The sequence below is a fragment of the Mirounga angustirostris genome, unplaced genomic scaffold (genome assembly GCF_029215605.1).
Source record: "Mirounga angustirostris isolate CCGP_5_RB_7025 unplaced genomic scaffold, mMirAng1.0.hap1 SCAF_7, whole genome shotgun sequence".
Taxonomy (NCBI): Eukaryota; Metazoa; Chordata; class Mammalia; order Carnivora; family Phocidae; genus Mirounga; species Mirounga angustirostris.
In genome coordinates this window covers 10480962-10500903 of record NW_026991715.1, presented here as the reverse complement: position 1 = coordinate 10500903, position 19942 = coordinate 10480962, and the positions used below count along the sequence as shown (strand labels likewise).

Here is a 19942-nt window from a genome sequence, read left to right as displayed (position 1 = left end):
GAACCTCTCTGATTAATTCCCCCAATGCCCTGGCGAGTAGTTATCACTCCATACTCTTAGCTTCTTTGTGAAAGCTGTTGATGATCGTTTCCACTGCATGTGAGTGAGTTGCATTTACCAGAGAGAATTTCTCCAAAGACTCGTGGCCAGAGTCAAGGAACAATTACCATCTGAAACCTTAATGTTTTCACTTTTTTTCAGAGAGAAAAAAAAAGGGGCTCATAATTAATGTAAACAGTGGACATAGTACCCCTTTCTTCTTCAAGGGTGTCAAAATAAAGGAAAGTTTTGGATCATATTGGATTTCTCTCCAGTTCCTCCTCGCTGCTACCCAAGGACTCTCCCTTAAAAGAATGGCATTTTTGTGTCCTCAAAATAAAGAAAGCCCAAGAGACAAGTAAGATGGGCAGACTGCAAAGGAGGACCTTATAAATTAAGACTTTGGGGGCGCCTGGGTGGCTCAGTCATTAAGCGTCTGCCTTCGGCTCAGGTCAGGATCCCAGGGTCCTGGTATCAAGCCCCACATCGGGCTGCCTGCTCAGCGGGGAGTCTGCTTCCTGCTTGTGTTCCCTCTCTCGCTGTGTCTCTCTCTGTCAAATAAATAAATAAAATCCTTTAAAAAAATAAATTAAGACTCTGAAGACATTGAGGAGCTGTTTTTTATTTACAAGCTAAGCATCCCTCACTCCTAACTTCCTCACCTTTCATAAACCAGCTTTTCTTTGTAGCATTTAAACTAACGGTGTAATTTGGAAGCAAAAAGAAAAAAAACGGTAGCGAAGATGTATTTTAAATGAGTAATATTCACATTTTTTCTGTAGAAAATTCCAGTTTGAGCATCCTAACTGGACCCTTCCTTTTTGAAAAAAGAAAACAATAAAGCATGTTTAAAAGCACAAAACACATCTAGAATGACTCCCACACAATATGTGATAAAATGTGAGTGTCCTGAGAGAAAGGGCCCACGTTAAGAAGCATCCCAGGGAGAAACAGAACAGAGCAAGGAGGAGGAGCAGGATCCTAAGCAAAAGTGTGTGACATCGGGCGGGGGAGAAGCCAAGACGAACCAACATCATCAGTGAAAGAGTGGCCGATAGGGCACCTGGGTGGCTCAGTTAGTTAAGCAACTGCCTTTGGCTCAGGTCGTGATCCTGGGGTCCCGGGATCAAGTCCCGCATCAGGCTCCTTGCTCCGCGGGAAGCCTGCTTCTCCCTCTCCCAGTCCCCTTGCTTGTGTTATCTCTCTCTGTCAATTAAATAAATAAATAAAATCTTAAATTAAAAAAAAAGGAAGGCTGGCTACCCTCCCATTTATTTTGCCTTTTTTTCTTTTTTAATTTATTCATTTGAGAGAGAGAGGGGCAGAGGCAGAGGGAGAAGCAGACTCCGTGCTGAGCAGGGACCCCAATGCGGGGCTCAATCCCAGGACCCTGGAATCATGATCTGAGCCAAAGGCAGACACTTGACCGACTGAGCCACCCAGGCGTCCCCTCCCATTTATTTTCCTGCTTTCCTGTTTATTTGCCTTCATCCCTGGGATAACCAAGCAAATAGACACATATGACAGCTATGTTGCAATGCATTCTGATGATGGGAATACATTTCACATTAGAAATAATCATCCAATAATTTCAGAAAAAAAAACCAAACTGTTCCAAGGTTTGTGGGAAACAGTAAGTCAGAATTAATGTATCATATGCCGTTTCCAAAATCCTTTCCTCAGACCCAGGAAGATGGTTGTGGTGACATCTCAACACAAGTTTTTTCAACAGTCTCTACTTCTAGCCACTTTTCTGGGAGAAGATTCATTACCATTCTGTTACCTAACGCATTTTAGGATATTGTAGGATTTAGGAAGAAAAGGTAGATAGTGGGAACAGAAATAAAAACTCCAATGAGAAGGGGCGCTGGGTGGCTCAGTCGTTAAGCGTCTGCCTTCAGCTCAGGTCGTGATCCCAGGGTCTTGGGATCGAGCCCCTCATTGGGCTCCCTGCTCAGTGGAGAGCCTACTTCTCCCTTTCCCACTCCCCCTGCTTGTGTTCCCTCTCTCACTGTCTCTCTCTCTGTCAACTAAATAAATAAAATCTTAAAAAAAAAAAAAAAAAACCTCCAATGAGCATATTCATCAGCCCGATTCTTTCCTAACCAGAAAACTTATAATTTTCATTAACAAGAGATTTTACTTTGGGTTGTTGAGGGGAGCAAAGATGGGTCTTGTTCTGGGAGCAGTGAGTCCAGCTTGGACAAACTGGAAAGTACAAGTGAGTAAAAGGGAAAAGACATGATTTATAACACAGAGAGCTGACGCTGATGCTACCAACCAATTCTTGGAGGCCCCTCCATTGCTGACCAAATGAAGTCTGACTCCTTAGCTGCTGTAGGCTACTCATTTACTCACTCTGTCTTCACACGTGGCCAGAAAGCTTAATTTCTTCTTTCTGGAAGGCCGGGCCTGATCTTCCTCCTGAAGCTCCCACCTAGCTGAGTAGCATGGATAATTTAGATTTGCAATTAGTAATATTTTAATCATTTTTGTTTGAAACAGTTTAAATGATTTCATTGAAATACTCTGTCTAGTCAAAGGACAGTGAGTTTCCATGTCCTCTTTTGGAGGACACAGACTCTTCGACCAAATTTTCAGTCTTCGAATTTTGCTCCCTCACCTCCCACTTTCCCAGGATGGCCGCTGTATATTATTGTCCCCTCCTAATAGCAGCAGGGAGGGGTCCTCAGGCCCCCATGCCTTCCTCTGGATCCACTCTGATTGTTGCTGCAAAGTGGCAAGATTAACTGAACCCCTGAGGTGTCATTGGCTACATCTGGCTCTTTGGGGTGATGTGAGACCATCCACCTCTTGGTCCCAGCTATTTGTCCCCAGTGTAGAAGGCCCTACCCATGGTAATCTCTCTATTCTCACCCCAGACTGCCATTAGCTCCTCGGTACCTACCCATCTGGACCATTCTATAATCCTTGACGCCTGACCTCCACCTTCTGTGGAGGGGATGGCGGGACCTCACGCTTTTCTTCCTCTTCATCAGTGCTTCCAATCCTTTCTCATAACAAACACAAAATGGGGTGATATTTGGTCAGCACACTGGAGTAAACTGGAGGAGATCTGGCAACATCTACAGGTGGCTTTCTGGAAAATGTATCACATTGTTTTTATGATATACAACTATAATAAACAAAAGGCCAAGTATTAGGAAAGTTACTAAATTTTGAATGTTTATAAAACACACAAATAAGATATTTTCTAATCTTTTAAGAAAAACTTGAGGTTGATCCCATGCACATAAATTGTGTATCAGCTCAACATCACTCACCCTTAGGGAAATGCAAATCAAAACCACAATGAGATGTCATGTCACACCTGTCAAAATGGTTAAAATCAACAACACAAAAAACAACAGGTGTTGATGAGGCTGTAGAGAAAAAGGAACCCTCTTGCACTGTTGATGGGAATGCAAACTGGTGCAGCCACTGTGGAAAACAGTATGGAGGTTCCTCAAAAAATTAAAAATAGAACTACACTGCTGTCAACGTCTAGTGCGTTGGGGTCCCTGGGTAAGGGTCTACGAAATCACCAGGACACAGGGGATGCAGAGCAAAGGCAGCACTTGCAACTGCATACTGCCGTTTATTTCTCAGGTAGCTATATACTCGCAGAGATCAGATAAACATAACAATGTATACTTAAAGTATCAAGCCAACATCCGTGAAGTGAAATATACACGAAATGCAATAAGAACAAAATACATCCTGTTTATGCTTGCAGAATAAAGAATTCTCTTAGCCATCCTTCCTTTGGAGACAACATGTTCTTTGTCTTTAGAAAGAACACTTCTGTTTAGAAAGACACACTTTAAGCTAGGCAAGAGCCACTTCCTGCTGGTCCAGGCATTTAGGCCTTGCAACATGAGATAAGGGGAAGAGAACATTTTCTCCTCCTGGCCCAGGCCTGCCTGGCCGTCCTTAACCTCAGTGCAGTCCCCAAATGATCTGGGCCTGCAAGGGGCTTACAAGCCTACACCATCTCAATTCCTTCTTTTTTCTTTTGTTTTAATAAAAGTGCCCTCCAAAGGATGGCCATAGAATTCTGGGAAGGTTTTAGATAGCAAAAATGCAACAGCATAAAGCATAAGATAACAATCAACAATACAAATCCCATTCCTCCAGCAGTATGCCCCAAACTCTGAATAATACCTTTTGGATCTAGTCCCTCAAGTTGCTTAAGAAGTAAATTGGCCAACGTAGCGGCATCTGATACAGTAAGCAAGGCACACATAGCCAAAAATAAATTTTCAGGCGTACAAGCCTTCCCTGTTCGCTGCAGGATTTTTTGCCCTTCCCCACTAAGCTTTTTAATTTGCCCCCAAGTCGGCAAAGCAGTAGCAAATATCTGCCGACGGTGACGTCGTCCTCCCAAATTCAGATGTGCCATGGCCTGTAACGGAAGTTCATCTTGGTCTGGATTCCCCATCCATTGCCTGGTGGGATACGGTGCCGTTCGAATTGGTCCTTGACCGGATCCATCGCGTAGGGAGCCAGGAACAGGTCCGTCCATCCTCTGTGGAGACATAAGCATAACCCTTCCCTCTGCAAAGCAATAGCCCCGGTTGCCATTCTGCATCTGCAGTCGGTTTAAGCCATATATGTTCATTTAATGGAGGGGGAGCGACCTCTCCCTCTATGAACTGTTTTTCTGCTCGGGACAGGATATCTCCCTGTGGAAGATTCAAGAAATTCAATGTAAACAGTGCTTGTTGTAAAATAGAATGCGCATTAGATTGAGTGAATGCTAAGATATGATCCTTTTTCCTCCTTTTTAATTTTTTAATTTGTAACTTTAAGGTATTATGTGCACGTTCTACAATAGCTTGCCCTTGAGGATTATACTCAATGCCTGTTTTGTGCATTATACCATATTGTTTACAGAAAGTTTGAAATTTTTTACTGCTATATGCAGGTCCATTATCTGTTTTAATAATAGATGGTAAACCCATCACAGCAAAAGTTTCTAAGAGATGGGTGATAACATGTTGTGCAGTTTCGCCACTTTGTGCTGTGGCCCATATAAATTGACAATATGTATCTATTACCACATGTACATACATACAAAGTTCAGAAAACCACATCTGCCACTGCAGATACTCAGGCTCTTTTAAAAGAGCCCGACAGAGGACCCTCCAGTCCTCAGGAGAAAAATTGTTATAATGTCGAGCTAGACTATTAACTAGCTCCTTAACATAATGTGATTGAGGTCCATATAAAGACACTGCCTTTTTCAAGCAACCAATATCTTCTATACCTATTCCTTCATAATATGGTGCTTGTGCCACTCCCTGGACCGGGGGAGGCCTAATAACAGGAAAAGCAAAGACAGAATTACCTGTGCCAGCCTCATCATCGCTATCCTCTAGCGCATCAAGCTCAGCTAAAGCAGCAGAAAGGAAAGGATTTTTAGAAGAAAGAGCTGGTACAGACGGCAAAGGCGGAGCAGAGGGCTTCCTAGAGGGTTTCTTAGACTCCTCCGTCATAGCCATAACCTGCTGAAAAACCTTCCACACACGCTCCACCTCGGGATCCGACTTTACTTTCGGTTTTGGTTCTTCATTACCACACTCGCTAGGCTCACGGGATGGAGTAAGCTTAAAGGTATCTTTCTCTACCGCCCTTTTCTCATCCGTATCTAAAGGGAGGTCTTGTATAGAAGGAGCCATCTCCTTATGGAAGTCTTCGACCGTGCGGTCATCCTCCATCGCTTTAAGCACTGTAAAAATAATCGACCAAATAGACCAAAACCGCACGGGAATTTTTTCTCCCTGTCTCATTGCCTTCTCGACATTATGTCGGACTCGCTGCCAATTATCTAAATCTAAAGTTCCCTCCTCTGGAAACCAAGGATTCCATTCTCGAACCACCTTCAAACACAGCTCAATATCATTAGAAGCGACAGTGATACCATAGACAGCAAGTGAATGCTTCAGCATTCGAACATAAGGAGTAGAAGTTTCTTGTCCCATCACCCTGTACTTAATTAAGTTACTCACCCTTCCTGTACGTCCTTCAGGGTCCCTGTTCGGGCGCCAATTGTCAACGTCTAGTGCGTTGGGGTCCCTGGGTAAGGGTCTACGAAATCACCAGGACACAGGGGATGCAGAGCAAAGGCAGCACTTGCAACTGCATACTGCCGTTTATTTCTCACGTAGCTATATACTCGCAGAGATCAGATAAACATAACAATGTATACTTAAAGTATCAAGCCAACATCCGTGAAGTGAAATATACACGAAATTCAATAAGAACAAAATACATCCTGTTTATACTTGCAGAACAAAGAATTCTCTTAGCCATCCTTCCTTTGGAGACAACATGTTCTTTGTCTTTAGAAAGAACACTTCTGTTTAGAAAGACACACTTTAAGCTAGGCAAGAGCCACTTTCTGCTGGTCCAGGCATTTAGGCCTTGCAACATGAGATAAGGGGAAGAGAACATTTTCTCCTCCTGGCCCAGGCCTGCCTGGCCGTCCTTAACCTCAGTGCAGTCCTCAAATGATCTGGGCCTGCAAGGGGCTTACAAGCCTACACCATCTCACACTGCGATCCAGTAACTCCACTACTAGGTATTTACCCAAAAAATACAAGAACATGAATTCAAATATATATATGCACCACTAGGTTTATTGCAGCATTATCTACAATAGCCAAAATAGGGACACAATCCAAGTGTCCATCAGTAATTGAATGGATAAAGAAGATGGGCTGTATATATATAATGGAATATTAATCAACCATAAAAAAGAATGAAATCTTGCTATTTGCAATGACATGGTTGGAGCTAGAGAGTATTATGCTAAGTGAAATAAGTCAGTCAGGGAAAAACAATTACCATATGATTTCACTCATATATGGAATTTAAGAAACAAAACAAAGGGAAAAAAAGAGACAAACAAAAAAACAGATTCTTAACTATAGAGAACACACTGGTAGTTACCGAAGGGGAGGTGGGTGGGGGATGGGTGAGATAGGTGATGAGGATTAAGAGCACACTTATCAGGCTGAGCCCTGAGAAATGTATAGAAGTGTTGAATCACTATATTGTACACCTGAAACTAATGTAACACTGTATGTGAACTATACTGGAATGTAAATTAATTAATTCGTTAACTAATTAATTAATGCTAGAAACAAAAAATAAATAAATTGCATATCAGCTTTTTTTCCTAAAATAGGCCCCCAAGCAATTCCTGGTCAAGTTTTTAATGATGAGCTGTTCAAATTCCAGAGAGTTGATATGGATGAGAAACTTGATGAGAGTTGATAATAGAGAAACTCTATTATCACAAATGGGTGATAAATTTAAAATGCTTTTTTACACCCAATATTTTTTTTTTTTAAGATTTTATTTATTTATTTTGACAGAGAGAGAGAGACAGCGAGAGAGGGAACACAAGCAGGGGGGAATGGAAGAGGGAGAAGCAGGCTTCCCGCCGAGCAGGGAACCCGATGCGGGGCTCGATCCCAGAACTCTGGGATCATGACCCGAGCCAAAGGCAGACGCCTAACGACTGAGCCATCCAGGTGCCCCTTTTACACCCAATATTTTACAGCAACATGAAATTTTGGAATTTTCCAAAACTCCAAAATTTACAGGAGTTGAGATGACATTTAAAGACTCTATCAGCATTTTCTTTTCTTTCGTGACACATGTATGTTAAAATTTTGATGATAATGCAAAAGCACTTGAATTCCAACCAAACTTTTCCCCACATCAGGCACTCAGACTAATGGTAAAGTTATTTGCCGGAGGGGCGTACGTTGTGAGAGCAGTCACTCCTTCGCTACCTGAGGCACTAGAAAAGGGTGCCTCTGTTGCATTAGGACAAAAGGATCTGATATATGGAAAAACAGCCTCAAGGGGTCTGCCAGCACTCCGCCAGGCCTCCCCCTCCTCTGAACCTTGACCACAGGCCCTCAGATTGCACCCCATGCTCCTGAGCTCACCCTGGAAGAAAAGCAATCCCCAGCAGCATCAAAGACTGTGTGTCCACAATGGACGGCAACACACCCTACCCCTCGGCTCACTGCTGAAGTCCATGCGCGAGTGTAGACATCTCGTAGGCCAAGCACAGGGAGAGTGCCCAATTCCATTTTGCTTAAGTCCCAGACAAAACTATTCATGTCCAGAAGCTACCAGCCAGGGAGCATGGCGACCTTGAGTCATGCCAGGTTTTCCTGAAGACCAAGAGTTTGAAGGTGCCTCTAACCCACCGGCAGCATGCAGGTTGGGAAGCTCCGTTCTGTCTTATTCTTGAATGATTTCTATGTGGGCATCAAGCCTCCGGGCCTAGACAGGCCCTAAAAGGGATCAGGGAATCTTTTAAACACTGTAGCAGAATCCTATGATATGAGGCCTCTGGCGTCTGTTCTCTGCCTGATAAAAGAAATCAGAAGGTTGTCTTCCTTTTAAGACAAAACCTGGCTTCTGAGCTCATTGTCTTGCTGCTAAATTCTCTTGAATTTCATAAGCTAAATATTAACACTGCTTTTCATTTCCATCTTAACCTTCAGAATGTTAACATCTCTGCTCCCAGGGAAGTCGTAGGCTTTGGCTGAGTGCAGAACATCAAAAACGTGGGAAGAAAAAAGGGAAAAGCTCATCACTCTTTTTCGGCTGCCCCTGCTACTTGGGCATTCGATGAACCTCAGCCTAGGTCTCCACCCTCATCTCTTCCCGCACTTCTCCACACGGGAATGTTGCCAAACTAGACAATGGGGCATTTCTGGAACAGGTACCGTGCAATCCCCCTTTACCTGGAAAACCCTTCCCTTCCTGTCTCCAGCCAAAAACAAAAAAACAAAACCAATCTTTCCTTTTCCATCAAGACCCATCTTCTGCCGAGTCTTCCCCTTTATTTGCTCCATGCTACACTTGTATGTCCTTCACCTCAAAACTCCTATGGCATTTTGCACATCTTTCTTCATTTCTCCAAGTTGACCTTGTGCTGGTGTGAATTGTGCAGGTTTCTGCCCATCACCCTGGCTTGTGGGCTCCTTGAGAGTGCCAATGAGGTCCTGTTTCCCTTTGTGTTTACCCCATACTTTAGACTTGAGTTTGAAATAATTAGCGTGACAGGTATCAGTTAGAAGTAGGTTTAGCTCTACTTAAAGACAAAAGACTAGGAGCTTAAACACAAAAAAGGGAGGATTCTCTCACAAAAGAGGATCCGAGGCTAGGGCTATTTGCCTTGGGGTAGGCAGCCCAGGGCAAGGATTTTTGCTCCAGGAAGTTATCGGGGATCCAGGCTCCTCTTCATCTCCTGCCCTGCCAGCCTCAGAATCTGACTTACATGGTCAAGGACATCTTGCCGCTATTCACATTGTCATCAGTGAATTATAGTCAGCCAGAGAGAGAAAACAGGAAAAGGAGCAAAAATAGTACACCTATATCTCCAAAAATAAAAACCTCAAAAAATGAGGAAAACAAGCCACACACACCTACACACACAATATACTTGACAGAAATAGAAGTCACAATTTGTGCCCGTTGTTTCAGGGAGTGGAGGGACATGAGGGAGACTGTCACAGGCAGTCCAGAGAACAAAAGATTCAAATTATTGGCTTTGGTGCTTCTAAGTCCAGATATGAAACTCATAGATGACTACTTGCAGCAAGAATTTCCCACCCATGATGGGAGCTGTCTCAGCTACATGAGCGTAGTCGGGAGGGAAGCAAGAGGACCAGAGACTGGTCCTGATTAACTGTGTCCCTGGTGACCACCTCTGCCCTCTTCAGCTGAAAGGATGCACTGTTGAGTTTGGGGATGTGTGATCAGACAAAATCAACTTTGCTTCCTAAGGGAAATCCTAGAATTCACCCACACTCATGGTGGAGCTGACATGGTGATGGGGCAGAGGGAACTTAAGACAGCCCCCACTGAGTTCTTATGACCCACTGTGGCTTGGAAGAGCACCACAAGCCTCCTTGACCTGACCCTGTGGAGGCTCCGTGTAGCAGAGAAAGCCCAAGAACCTAAAGAAGTCTTGAGGTGAGTCAGACAGAAGAAGCAAGGACTATCTTCTAGAACTTGCTCTTGAGTCCATTTGGGAAAGCCCGTGTTTTGTGGAGGCCAGCAAGGATTGAAGCTGATGACCAAGACATGCAGGAAGGAGCCATTGTGACTGAGATGGTCACGTGCCAATATAGACCGATGACCCAAGAATAGGATGTGCTTTTCCCTCCCTATAAAAAGAAGCAGGACAACTCCGAATTCACTAAATGGGGCTCAAGTTAAATGTTAAATTCGGTTTGAAAAAATGCAATTATGTTTTATATATACAGTGTCTTTAAAAACTACACCCATGCCAACAGTGAGGAAAGTAACTGCCTGATCCTTTTGAGAAAAGGCTTGAGGAAGGGGTAGGGTGGCTGCGCTGAGAAGACTTCACAAAGTGGTATCAGATCCAAGGATGAGGACCAACTAAAAGTCTACCTTGCTGACAAGATGGAGTCACAGGAAGATGCTTTTGGCGGAGGGTCCTTGTACAAGATGGGTACGTGGAACCTCCAAGATGGAGGGAAGAGCCCTTGTGGGAGACATGACCTGGGCTCCTTAGATCATCCTCCCCCTTCTCCTTCCTTGGGTTTTGCTTATTCACACTCTGGATCCACCTGTGTGGCATTCTTCTTCTTTTAATTCAGAAGTGCTAGCTCCTCAAGAGTACACTCTGGCTCTGGAGAAGCAAAATCTTGATGGAATTAAAAATTTTAAGGAAGTGCCTTGGATACTAACTAGAGAAAGTGAAATCCATCTGTTTATAGCATCCATGTGGATGTTCATCTCTTCCTAAACAGGGGGAAAGAAACATGATCACACAGGATGCATTAGCCCCATTGGCCCAATCCTACCTGGATGGGCAGCAGAATGTTCCATGCTGATTTCCCCTGGGCACCATTTGGGAGGTGCTGCTGCACACCGCTCCACCCAGAGAGCTCGACAAACACCACTGGATTCCATTCTATCGGATCTGATTTGATTTGGTCCTTCATTATCTGTCAGGTGTTGGGACCTACAGAGAAAGCAGCAATGCTTAATGTTGGTATCAGTTTCTAATTCTGTTCTGTGCTCCTGTAATAAAATACTACAGATGGCAGGGTTTAAACCACAGAAACGTATTTTCTCACAGTTCTGGGGGCTGGAAGTCCAAGATGAAAGGGCCAGCTCGTTTGGTTTCTCCTGAGGCTTCTCCCCTTGGCCACACCTCACTGCCTCCTGATGTGGCCTGTCTTCTGCAGACACATCCCTGGCATCTCCCTGTGTGTCTCAATTTCCTCTTCTTTTAAGAACCCCAGTCAAATTGGATTACAGCACGCCTTAAAGGGCTCATTTTAACTTGGTCACTATCTCTTTAAAGGTCCTGTCTCCAAATACAGTCACATTCTGAAGTCCGGGGGGGGCTGGGGCGGGGGGGTGTCGGGCTTCAACATAGGAATTTTGAGGAGGCACAGTTTGGTGTATAAAAATGTTATTGACTGGGGTGCCTGGGTGGCTCAGTCGGTTAAGCGTCTGCCTTCAGCTCAGGTCGTGATCCCAGAGTCCTGGGATCAAGCCCCGCATTGGGCTCCTTGCTCAGCGGGGAGCCTGCTTCTCCCTCTCCCTCTACCTGCCACTCTCCCTGCTTGTGCTCTTTCTGTCAAATAAATAAATAAAATATTTTTTTAATGTTATTGACTAATCATTTCCTGTCAGAGGTTTTGAGGATTTCTGTAACTGTCTGTGTAACAACTCAAGAATACACCATCCTCAAGTCCCAAGGGTGAAGAGAACCATGTTTTATCTAAAGCACCTCAGCTTTAGAGGAATACCGTGGGCATGTTTGACAGTAAGCATACTGTTCTTATGTGGTCGTCACTCCTCTTCTAACTTTTCCTCCAGAAGGTCAAATAAATATATTCCGTAAGTACACAGGCATACCCACTCAGAGACATACTGATTTACAGCCAGATTATGGTTACAAGGGAAACACTCTTGAAATGTACTTCAGTGGGATAAAAAAACACTTGGAAGACTCACCCAACAAAACACTGCAAATTGAACAGGTGTTCTTCACCATCTGCCAAAATCCCCCAAATAACATTAAAAAATAAAGGGGTTAGACAAACAAGAGGACAGAACATAAGAAGACAATGGACAAGTGATGACAAGAAAGTTCTAGAAGATGGAGAACAGAGGAATGAGTAGTCATTGACCACTCTGGTTATCTATGGGTGGATAACAAACTACCCTAAGACTTAGCAACTTAAAACAACTATCTTTTTTTTTTTTTTTTTTTTTGTGCTCACCAATTATGGAAGTCAGGAATCTAGAAAGGACATGGCAGGGACAGCTTGTCATTTGACCATAATGTCAGAGGCATCAGCTTGGAAGACTCAGAAGTTGGGGTGATTGGACAACTGGGGTCTGGAACTATCTGGAGGCTTTGTGACTCCTGTCTGGGGGGTGAACACTGACTGCCAGTGGGGACCTCAGTTTGGGCTGTTGGCTGGAATGTCTGCATATGACATGTCCATCTGGTCTGGGCTTCTTCAGAGCATGGCAGCCCAGGACTTCTCACATGGCAACTCAGAGATCCGAAGATGAGTGTCTCAAGAGAACCAAGCAGAAGGTCTATCTTTTCTGATCTAACCCTTCGCACTGTTTCACTGCACTCTACTGGTCAACCAGTCATGGAGGTTGGCCCATGTTCAAGAAGAGAAATCATAGACCTCACTACCACCACCTTTCATGGATAGGAATGTGAAGGTATTTGCAGACATGTTTTAAAAGCACCATGTTGGGGCACTTGGCTGGCTCCATCGGTGGAACGTGTGACTCTTGATCTCAGGGTTGTAGGTTCAAGCCCCATGTCAGCTATAGAGATTACTTAAAAAATAAATAAATAAATAAATAAATTTTTAAAAGCACCACATTGACTTAGCAGAGTCGAAAAGGCTGGAACTTTCGAGTTTGTAAAGGAGGGCACAAATAAAAACAAGGCAATCAATCCTGTAGAATCCCACTAAGTCTCAGGAATTAAATACACCAGATACCAAGGTGTGGGGACAGAAGGCAGGGATGAGGGTGAAGGTTGGAACAGGAGGATTGGGGGAACCTCTGTATAAGGAGCACTTAGACCCCCAGGTCCTTTCCCCGACCTGCACAGACAGACCACCAACCCATTCCCATCCCCCAAGCAGGAGGAGGGAAGTATGTTTCGGAGAGGAATAGTTCTCAAAGTGTGGAGTCCCCAAGACACTTTTGGGCATCTACAAGGTCAAAGCTATCTTTACAATAATGCCAGAATATTATTTGCCTTTTTTACTCTCATTAGTCAAGAGTGCAGTTTTCCAGAGAATATATGCAGAGCAGATATGAGAATCCAGCTGTCTTCTATTTAAGCTAGGCACTTAAACAATATGCAAAAATATAAAACAATGCTACCCTTCTCACTAAATTGTTTGCTTGTTTTGGAAATTTTAACTGTTTTTCATAAGCATGTGTTTATATTAAAACACAATGTGCTTATTATAGTTATTTTAATGAATTAATAACTACTCTTTAAATTTCTGTTTTAAATTCTTACACAGAGGGTGCCTGGGTGGCTCAGTCGGTTAAGCAGCTGCCTTCAGCTCAGGTCATGATCCTGGAGTCCTGGGATCAAGCCCCGCATCAGGCTTCCTGCTCGGCGGAGAGCCTGCTTCTCCGTCTCCCTCTGTCTGCCACTCTGCCTACTTGTGCTCTCTATCTCTGTTAAATAAATAAATAAAAATCTTTATTAAAAAAAACAAAAACAAAAAAATTCTTACACGGTAAATATCAATCGATATAATCAACATAAACAAACACTCTTTGGAGGTCTCCATAATGTTTCAGATCATGTAGAGGAATTTTGAAACCAAAGACTTTGAAAACCCTACTCTGGAGAATCGAGCTTGAAAGACTCTGCATGTGGGGCCATCCTGAACAGCAGAAGACAAAAATAAGGCACAAAACAACAACAAAAGTCTTAAGAGCCTATGTACTGATCTACAGAAACTCTCTACCCCTTATCTTCATTCAGCACCCAGGAATCTGGGATTATATCACCCCACTCCAGGCAGTAAGTAGAATTCTTTTCTGGAGAAACCAGCCAAGTAAGGGGAAAAGTCTGACATTTGAGAGTCCCCTAATAAATGACCCCAGACCCCCAGGATCATCTTATAGTGTAGCCACCAATAGACACAGAGCCTACATCAGTTTGTTAATGCCTCACTTAAAGATGAATGGACAACTTGGAGAAATCTTCCAATGTGAGAGATAAGATCAAAACAGACAAACCAGACAAGAGAAAGGCCATGGAGGAAAGAAAAGAAAATCTTAAAAAAAAAAACAGAGGCGCCTGGGTGGCTCAGTTGGTTAAGCGACTGCCTTCGGCTCAGGTCATGATCCTGGAGTCCCAGGATCGAGTCCCGCATCGGGCTCCCTGCTCGGCAGGGAGTCTGCTTCTCCCTCTGACCCTCCTCCCTCTCATGCTCTCTCTCTCTCTCTCTCTCATTCTTGCTCTCAAATAAATAAATAAAAATCTTTAAAAAATAATAATCATCATCACTGACATCCTAAGTAAGAGATGACTTCAAGAAACAGAGAACTTGGGAATATAAAACAAAATTGTGAAAGATCAGTGGAGGGTTGGAAAACCAAGTTGAGAAGAATGTCCTAGAATATAGAGCAAAAACAGAAAAACATGGGAACCAGGGAGAGGAAAGGCAGCTGGAGGCCTGGTTTAGAAGGCGCAGCACCTGACTTTAAGAACAACACAGACCAAAAAACAAAACAAAAGAAAAGAAACAGAACATATAAGAGACAAAATTATTAAAGAAACAATTCAGGGGCACTGGGTGGCTCAGTTGGTTAAGCATCTGCCTTCGGCTCAGGTCATGATTCCAGGTCCTGGGATCGAGCCCCGCATTCGGTTCCCTACTAGGCGGGTGGCCTGCTTCTCCCTTCCCACTCCCCCTGCTTGTGTTCCCTCTCTCACTCTGTCTCTGTCAAATAAATAAATAAAATCTTTTAAAAAAAGAAATAACTTTTAAAAAAAAAGCTTTCCCAGAGCTAAATGACATGACTTTCCATGTAGAATGGACTCATACAAGTATAAGCCTCCAGAGAGGAAAAATGTCATAAACAAAGGATAAGGAATCAAGATGTCATCATAACTTCCCAGGAACACTGGAAGCTTCATGACAATTGAATAATGCCTTCAAAATATTAAGGGGAGCATTATTCAACCATAAAAAAAAGAAAATCCTGCCATTTTTGACAATATGAGTGGATCTCGAGGGCATCCTGCTTCGTGAATTAAGTCAGACAGCAAAAGACAAACACTGTATGAACTCACTTATACATGGAATCTGAAAACAAAGCCCCAAAAAGCCAAATTCATGCCCAAAAAAAAAGAGTTTCTGAATGCTAATTGAAGACCAGCAAGACTAAAATACAGGGTATTCTATCTGTTAGAAGAACTTACCATGAATCAGAACCCCTAATCATGAAAATTTGGCTTTGAGACAGAATCAAACATTCAGGAACATATCTAGATACATGGACTTTTCACACTGGCCCAAACTCATCCATACCTGGTATCCTCCTGACCACAGCCATCGATCAGTGATTAGCCTCTGGCCCCCCCACCACAATGAAGTGCCAGGAGTCAGAGGTGATATGGTTGCAAGGACCTAAGATCTGTAGCTGCCCCCCCAAAGGACAGAGCTGACAGATGAAAAGAAATTCTACCCCATTTCCACTGTTTGATCCACTTACTAAGCCATTGTGCCTTCCACTAGGATCCCTCAGTCAATCATCTATCTACCAGTTTGGGGGAGGCCAGTTAGACTCTTTTTTTTTTTTTTTTTTTTTTTGGTCACAACTGAAAAAGTCAGTAATACAAAATAACAGGATACTTGAGGGGCACTTGGGTGACTCAGCCCATTAAGTGTCTGCCTTCGGCTCAGGTCATGATCCCGGGGTCCTGAGATCAAGTCCCGAATCAGGCTCCCTGCTCAGCGGGGAGCCTGCTTCTCCCTCTCCCTCTGCCATTTCCCCTGCTTGTGCTCTCTCTCTGTCAAATAAATTAAATCTTAAAAAAAAAGAGAGACACTTGTCTTTGGGTTTAGGGCCCACTCAGATCATCCAAGATGACCTCCTTACTCAAGATCCTTAATTTAATCACATCTCCACAAAGACCCTTTCTCCAAATAAGGTAAGAGATGACATGGACATATCTTTGGGGGCGCCACCAGTGAGCCCACTACAGGTAATTAATGTCCTGTCAAACCTGTCACAGATCATGAAGCATCTTCTTGAGGAAATACTCTTGGACAGGGTGCTGGCCTGGTAGCACTCCGTGCTGATTGTATTACAATGTCTTAAAGATTCCCCAAGTCATGCTGAAATGCAACAAAATTTGGGAACCACTGATTTCTTAACAGCTCTTTGTTTCTATATTTTTTCACTCATCTTTGAGTTCAAAATTCTCCAGTCTACTTTCTCTGTTTGTTTATTAAGACTCTTCAATGTTTCCCTTGTGGTTTCTCATATTAAAATGAAGTCATTTTACAAAAGCAAAACAAAAGAATATCTTCTTGGCTATTTGGTTATATTTTCCCTGTGGTTGTGTTTCTAAGAACTAAGAAGAGCTTTCACCCTAGAGACCCACAAATCTGCCCGTCCCTCTGCCTCAAGTAAGCACATCTCTGCCAAAGGCAAAGGCAGGTTGCTTTGGATTGAATTCCTTTGAGTGAAGCTTTGTACCCATTTGAATTACATACCATTTTCAAAGAATTGCTCTAAATCCTAAAACGAATGATTAAACATTTAAAGTCTATAAAATATGAACCCTAGAGAAAAAAAGCAAGGGATGGAGTTTTGAAGGAATCTTGATGTGAGTGTGGAAATGAGATACTCCTATTCCTTCTATATCAAGAGAGATGGTTTAGAATGTTTTCAAGTGAGGTCCCTGATCCTCAAGAGAATATTAGGGCACAGCATTGGTCCTGAGACTGAGTATATTGAGGTAGGTACCTTGTCTCTTTGTACAAATAGAAGTTTACAGGGATGCCTGGGTGGCTCAGTTAAGTGTCTGCCTTCAGCTTAGGTCATGATCCCAGGGTCCTGGGATAGAGACCCGAGTCGGGCTCCCTGATCAGCAGGGGAGTCTGCTTCTCCCTCTGCCACTCCCTCTGCTTGTGTTCCCATTCTCTCTGTCTCTCTGTCAAATAAATAAATAAATAAAATCTTTAAATAAATAAACAAACAAACAAATAAATAAATAAATAAATAAATTTGCCATCATTCTAGTCAAATATTTTAGGTAAAAATATTTCCCACTATGCATCTCTCTGCTCACACTAAAACTTGAAGTTCTCAGCAAGGATATGATCAAAAGTTGTTGCATGATCCAAAGGCCCAGGACAGATTAGAACACCATTTATATTTACCAAAAGAAGGATTTTTGTATCTATTTTTTATCTATTTTATATTACTGAGTGATTTTCCCCACATTAGAAATTTGACAGCAGTAACAAACGAGTTACCAACACCTCATTTTAATATGTATTGACTAGATTAATAAGACTTTACATCATACTTTTAATATTTGCTAAAGACTTTAATAAAATCCCAGATGTCACACTGTCTTCCAAAGTCATATAGCCAGAGGATGCAAGAGAACTCAGAGCAAAGTGGTCAACAGCCATTATTTCTTGAGTGCCTACTTTATACAATGTATTTTTCCAGGAGTGAGACACCAAGAGGTCCAATGCCCCCCCTCCCTTAGACATGAGTCATAACTAGGACTCAGGTAAGAAGAGTTGCTAAGCAAGAAAATCAGTAGGATTTCAGCTCAGGTCATGATCTCAGGTCATGAGATGGAGTCCTGCATCAGGCTCCGTGCTCAGCATGGAGTCTGCTTGAGATTCTCTCTCTCCCTCTTCCTCTGTCCCTACCGCTCATGCTCTGTCGCTCTCTCTCTAAAGTAAACAAATAGGGCGCCTGGGTGGCTCAGATGGTTGAGCGTCTGCCTTCGGCTCAGGTCATGATCCCAGAGTCCTGGGATCGAGTCCTGCATCGGGCTCTCTGCTCCTTGGGAGCCTGCTTCTCCCTCTGCCTCTCTCTCTGTCTCTCATGAATAAATAAATTAAAATCTTTAAAAATAAATAAATAAATAAAAACAAACAAATAAATCTTTTAAAAAATTTTCTTAAAAATTAGAACAATACACAGAAGATTAGCAAGGATGTGCAAGGATGGTACATAAATTTGTGAAGTATCCCATATTTTTATTTGTGTACTCCTGAAACTAATATAACACTGTACGTTAATTATATATAATTTTATAATATATAATTTTATAATATATATATATTATATATATAATATATAATTTTAAAAATAAATAAGTTATTTTTAAAAAGGTCATGCCAGTGGATTTTTTTTCAAAGATTCAGACACATTTCTGTGTAAGAAATGGAAACCAATTTACAGGGAATAAGCTCTACCATGACATTAAAAACATAAAACTGGGGTGCCTGGTTGGCTCAGTCATTAAGCGTCTGCCTTCAGCTCAGGTCATGAACCCAGGATCCTGGGATCAAGCCCCACATCAGCTTCTCCCTCTCCCACTCCCCCTGCTTGTGTTCCCTCTCTTGCTGTGTCTCTCTCTGTCAAATAAATAAATAAAATCTTTAAAAAAAATAAAAATAAAAATAAATAAAAACATATATACTAAGCTAATCCGTAACTGGTTTATTATGTTTCATCTTTTTCTGACCTCTGAAAGTGGCATTTAATATGATCAAACACAATGGGATTCTTGTTAATGACCCATTCATGTTAATGACCCAATCATATCATTGTCTTGGGCGGGGGGGGGGGGGGGGGGGGGGGGGAGGGGTTGCTCTTTCCTTAACTAGGTGAAATCACGATTCACCATCTACTGAAGAAAGTGCACATTCAGAATGAAGTACTGCCAAGTACGCAGACCCAGGACACTCACAGAGAAAGCCCTCTGTGCAGACACCCGCCATCTACCTACTCCCAGGCGGTTCCCTCCAGTTTATGACCTCACACAAGGCAATAGATAGTTCACATTTTTTAATGGGAGTGAATATTTATGAACACTACTAAACCATTTATGCATATTAAAACCACCCAGAGGAGCCATTGGATCCTTCCACCTTCAGAGGAGGACACTAAAGAGTCCAGCATCTTGCCCAAGCTCCAACGCAGAGAATGGAGGAGTCAGGAGTGAAGCCCAGTGCCTTTGCTCTTGCCTCTGCATGCACCTGCCTTAGGAATCATAGTTATTACTCCCTATCTGGTAAGACACCAGTCAGAATCAACCCTCAGGGTATATACCATTTTCTCCACACATTTCTAGAATTTTAAAAATGTCTAAAACTGTCCCAAGGGTTCTCTTTCCCTAAATGTTGTGACTATCATTTGGCACACTATATAGTTAGGGTTTTTTAAGTGTTTTATTGATTTCTTGGAGCTGTAAATTTCTCACCCTTCACTCAGATGGGCAGACAAAATGTACATTTTTTTTTTATCGTGCCTATGATTCTTCTGATAGTGCTCACAAGCACTCACCAGCTAGAAGCAGAGGGAAAACATTTACATTTTTTTAATATTTTATTTATTTGAGAGAGAGAGAGTGAGTGAGCGAGAGAGCACAAGCAGGGTGAAGGGCAGCGGGAGAAGCAGACTCCCCGCTGAGCAGGGAGCCCAATGTGGGACTCGATCCCAGGACTCCGGGATCATGACCTGAGCCGAAGGCAGACATTTAACTGACTGAGCCACCCAAGTGCCCCAACATATACATTTTAGTACAATCTAGCAAACTGTCTGTTGGGGACTTTGAGGTATT

General features: G+C 42.8%; 1 protein-coding gene and 1 pseudogene across 1 annotated transcript in view; one reads left to right on the top strand and one right to left on the bottom strand.

Annotated features, from left to right (window-relative positions):
- Positions 1–19942, bottom strand: part of YTHDC2 (YTH N6-methyladenosine RNA binding protein C2) — a 245818-nt gene that overhangs the window by 113241 nt on the left and 112635 nt on the right. The window contains exons 35-36 of the mRNA XM_064595793.1: positions 2948–11068; positions 2398–2480 (exon numbers count right to left, since the gene is read on the bottom strand). The gene's annotated coding sequence lies outside the window, so the exon portion shown is untranslated. The remainder of the gene's footprint in view (positions 1–2397; positions 2481–2947; positions 11069–19942) is intronic.
- On the top strand, positions 18257–18355 carry LOC123836584 (U6 spliceosomal RNA; annotated as a pseudogene).